General features: G+C 37.0%; 1 long non-coding RNA gene across 1 annotated transcript; it reads left to right on the top strand.

The window, feature by feature from the left end:
- The first annotated feature begins 4,039 nt into the window (after window positions 1-4,039).
- Window positions 4,040-5,091, top strand: LOC116216943. The gene is made up of 2 exons (XR_004160681.1): window positions 4,040-4,128; window positions 4,312-5,091. It is a non-coding gene; the product is annotated as an uncharacterized LOC116216943 (long non-coding RNA).

Consider the following 5,091-nt stretch of genomic DNA (forward strand, 5'->3'; position numbering starts at 1 on the left):
AGTTATGATGTCCAGGCAGTGATAACCCCACTGACCATGCACTCAGCTACTATAGTGAAAGAGGATTATCATAGTACCAGGATGGAAAAAAATTTTGCTCAACTCTGAAATGGTGCAGAGCTGTTGATACTGCCTATTACCTATTGTACTCATACCACCTTTGCAATCAACTGAAGGAGAGAATAAGAATTGCTAGAAAGTACTAATTTTTAAGATTTTATCTGACAAAAGTATGCTTCTCTAAACTTTGGTATTCCAAATACTTCAAAAAAATGCTAACATAAAGGATATTTGTGAGCATGCCACTATATTAGTTCATAGTTCAGATCAGTAACCTTCATGCAAATCTTAGGAAAACCATCTTTCAGAGCAGCAAGTTAAAAGTCCATTTCAGTAGAAGAGCAGTGATTGCTCACTTGATATGAAAAGAAGGATTTCTCTTTGCAATACTTTCCAGTATTTCATTTAAGATAAGATTCATTAAGTCTTCTGTGACATCTTCTTGTCATCTGTGACAATAGAAATGCCTGTGGAGGTATGGGATTAGTTATCCTAAAGATGAAAAGTCAGTGATGTTGATCATTACTATGTCCTTTTACGTATATAATCACAACAGATGTAACTTAAAAGGAAAGTGTGGCAGCATATTTACTGATGATTTTGCATTAGCAAAATGATGCAGAAGGCTGGAGGCTCACCTGACAATCCCTATTTTGGTTCTGGATGGCTAGTAGAGAGGACAAAGTGCTCACTAGGACTGTTGTATTTTGTTGCCCATGCTCCAGTTTCTGTTAATGCTGCTTATGACCAAACTGCAGCATCTGCTGCTGAGCCTTTGTTAAATTAATAAAAGCCTATTCTTGCTTTGTTAATGCCACTAGAAACTACACTCATCTACTAATCCCTTGGACAATGACATGAATCATGTCACTTGATGTACCAGATGTAAAAGCAATTTGTTCAGTGTTAGAACATCAGAGCAGTAGTTAGTTTTCTGACTATGTCCTATCTTAGAATGGCATCCTATGAAATGAAAGAGAAGTCTCTTATAAAAGTTACAATGAAAAGAAAAAAAAAAAAAAAAAGGATCCTGAGTGTCGTTACAGTATTACATAACATGTGAGTATCTGATGGAAATTTGGCAACTTACGTAAGTAGAAAACATTTTGAGTAATACTTTGATCTTGAGCAGCACTTGTCTTTGATGGGAAGTGAGAACAGCAACATTTTTCTTACACAGAATTTTACCCATGTAAATTGTGTGAGAAATCTTGGGATACTGCTGATGGCTTTGAAACATCCTGCTAAGTGTACATTCTAGTAAGTTCCAGTCAAACTAATTTACAAATTATCTCACTTGGAGCAATAGAATCTACTACAAAAGAAGAAAACTGGCAATTTTTTTTAAAAGCAATTTGTTTTCAGAATGGCCTAAGTCTTTGCAAGAGAATTTTTATGAACAGCTTTTATGTAGACGGTTTAAAATGCCTTCCTGGATGCATTCAAGGCCAGACTGGATGTGGCTCTGGGCAGCCTGGGCTGGTGGTTGGTGATCTTGCACAAAGCAGAGGGGTTGAAACTTGGTGATTATTGTGGTTCTTTTCAACCCAAGCCATTCTATAATTCTATGAAAATTTTCACCAGATGTTTCATATTAGAACATGATAGAACAGATACTGTAAATATTTTTTTAGTGTGCACAGATAGTGCACCCATGACTAATAATAGTTTATTCTTAGAACAGCTTCAATTATTTTCTGTTTATTAATGGTGTTCTAACTGTTCCTAGAGAAGAGAGGGGAGAGAGAGTATACTTCTGAGTGCTGCAGCAGTGACTGCATTTTCAAAGATAAGTAATACTTGGACTATCCTGGGTTGAAAGGAGCGAACCTGACAGTGGTTTTATTCCACCTGAAGCCCCAACTTTAGACTAACATACCACTTGAAGATAATGATATTTCGTCATGCTTTGGTATGCACTGCTGCAGGTAAGGTGCAAACTTGGGACTGGATGCAGTTGTGCCCTCACTACCATCTATTCCTGGAGAAGAGACTTTAGGGGAGCAGCTGAGGGAGCTGGGATTGTTTGGTCTGGCGAAGAGGAGGCTGAAGGGTGAGTTTATTACTTTTTGCAACTACCTGAAGGGAGGTCGTGTTGATGTGGGGATCAGCCTCTTCTCCCATGTAACTAGTGATAGGACTGGAAGGAATGGCCTCAAGTTGCACTGGGGGGAGATTTGGGTTGGATGTTAGGAGAAATTTCTAGTCTTTTTTTTCCTGCTTTGGCTGCTGGTTTGATTACATGTCATACCTGTTCTAAAAACTGGCTCCAGCCGCTTGAGTGTCAGAGCAGGTTGTTGCAGAGAGAAGGAAACAGACGGTGCAATCGATCTTCATGACTCCTGATGCACATGACTACATTTCTCCCTGCCTAAGTGGCGCATACAAGGTGATTAAATAATCAACGCTATTACCCTGGAGGAACATAAATCCCCGAAGCAGCCACTCAGAACGCTGCTCTCTGGTCCCTGAAGTGGTAGGAGCAAGAGGCAGTGGTGCCTGTTCCAGGCACAAGATGAAACACAAAATGAATTCTTGGTCCCTGGGAGAGCTGATGTCTTTCAACACTTCTACTTGTTTGTCTCAATTACTGCCTAATCATAAAATGCTTATTTTTCCCTTAGTATTAAATGAAATGGACATAGCAGTTTATCTTAAAATGGGATGTTGTGTAGTCCATAGCTTAGTAAAGAAGAAAATGGACTGACAGTTCCCTTAATAAAGGTAGTTTTATTGGTATGTTTAGCATTGCCCTCTAAAATTATAGCAAGAACATGTTTTAAACTTCTAGACCATTTTTTAAAAATTGATCAGGCAGAACTCCAAATCCAAAAGATAAATTGATTTTGAACACCCAGGAATCAAACGGCTTTTATTAGCCAACATACTGGGCAATGACACCAATTTTACATTTTACTATAAGTATGTATGTGTTTGTAACATCTTCTACAACATTATTCTTAGATACAAACCATGGGCAGTATTAAACTAACTTCACTGATGTTCAGTACCATGACTGCAGAAAATGCAGTTTGTTTGTACATTAAGACAACATGAAAAATATGGCTATGTCTTAAAAAGAGATAATCAAGTGTTTTATTTAAGAAGAAAATTTAACCCTTGTATCTGAGTCCTTTAATTGCTCAAAGCAGTTGGTTTCATGCTGCCAATGTTTATTAGGTGTAACTTGGGGGAAAAAAAAAAAAGATATATTTCTCTCTTTCTGTAGTTTTAAAGAAACATCATTTTCAAATTTAATCTCAGAGTAATATAGCAAGAAAGTACTGTAATTGTTCTATCTGTGTATTTCTAAATGCAGCATAATAGCAGCTGAGGGTAGATAGAAACGAAAGTGAGGGCTTACAGTCATTTTGTTGTCTCAACAGAGCACTTTTAGGAAAACACAGAATTTAAATTAAAGGTCCTTAGGAATCTACATGAGTTATAGCTGTGCCTGAGGGCTGCTGTACAAATAGTGTGTTACCACAAACTCATATGCATTTTTTGCTATGTTTTTACTTTGGTATGCAATTCTGAAATGAGTGGTATAATAAAAAGTTTGGTCTTCCTCATATTTCTGCCTATGGGAAATTCTTTTTTCTCATGTAGAAAGTCTCACTATACTTTTGGTACTTACTTTTGGTGTGTGGAAGGATGAACTCATCCTTCACAAACAAAAAATAGGAGAGATGAACTTCCCCAAAATATTTGCACCTATTTAAAAACGAAATCCCATGTATTTTTCTGCACTGAGATTACTGATATTGATCAGATGATTAACATAACACATTTTGAACTTTAGAATACTTCTCCTTCCCTCAGGCAGATAATTCTTTGTTTGCCTTTGTGTCTTCATTTTCCTGTGGTGTCCATGCAATTTCTTCATTTTCAGTTATTGTACAAAGAAATTGACTGCAGAATGTGTAACTAGAAAGAGAGGTTTTGGTGGTGAACACTAGTCAAAACATTGCAAGAAAACTGTTACCAAGAGACATGAGTTACCTGTACTGACTTTCTCCTCCAGGTCTTTATCCCTGTTTTATGGATTAAGATCTCCTACCTTTGAAGGTTAGTATCACATTACCACAATGTACTAAGGGAAAGCAGAATTTGCTTCCCTGCTTGTCAATGCAGCTAACCTTTCCCCTTTTTCCTTTCCCTTTCCTTTTCCCCTCTTTCCTTTTCACTTTTTTCCACAAACCTGGCTTTTGGACAAATACAGAGATTTTTCTTGCTTTTATCTTGCAACAGTGATACTTTGTGGACAAGCCAGTCTCTGGTGACAGATATCATGGGTGGAGTGCTGCTACAATGGCCCCTGAAAGCTTCATCTTGCTTTGGAGGTCAGTTCTTCCAGTTTTGCACCAGTGAAGTGCTATTTGGCTACACATTCATGAATTTGCATGTATTTCTATGTCGTTAAATATGTTCCAAGTGCATCTGCCAAATTGTCATGAAGGTATTTGAAAGAGTAGATAGAAGAAATAAAATATATAGAATTACAATAATAAGAGCAAAGGTGGTGGAGTGATAACCTTTGCTTTGTTTTCTTCGGATTTTGAGATTTAAAGTACAAATCATGCACAATGTACATACATCCCATGCTACAATTATCTCTTTGTCTATTCTACCATCAGTAGCAATATGTTTTATTCTCTCTGTTGCTCATGAATGCTTTTCTAGTGTTATCTCTCACTGTCCCAGGATACAGTGATAACTATTAGAAACATGAGTTTCATTTGGCTTTTGTATGCTGCTTGGCATATTTGGTTGAAAGACTCAGGAGTGAATTGTTCTGCATTCAAATAAAACACAGAAGAGTTGACAGCTCTACAGGCTTTTCCAAATCAACCAGCTGGTGCAGGAAAAAGAAATTGAATATTAAACATCTGTAAGATAAAATTGAAGGCAGTGATTTTTCAACAAATTTCAGTGAATGGGTCTGAATAGAACATATATTGAGATTAATCATTTTAGATCTGGAAGTTAAATTCAATAAATGGTTGCATCAAAATGTTTACCCTTCAGTTA

This window comes from Meleagris gallopavo, chromosome 9, assembly GCF_000146605.3.
Source record: "Meleagris gallopavo isolate NT-WF06-2002-E0010 breed Aviagen turkey brand Nicholas breeding stock chromosome 9, Turkey_5.1, whole genome shotgun sequence".
Lineage (NCBI taxonomy): Eukaryota > Metazoa > Chordata > Aves > Galliformes > Phasianidae > Meleagris > Meleagris gallopavo.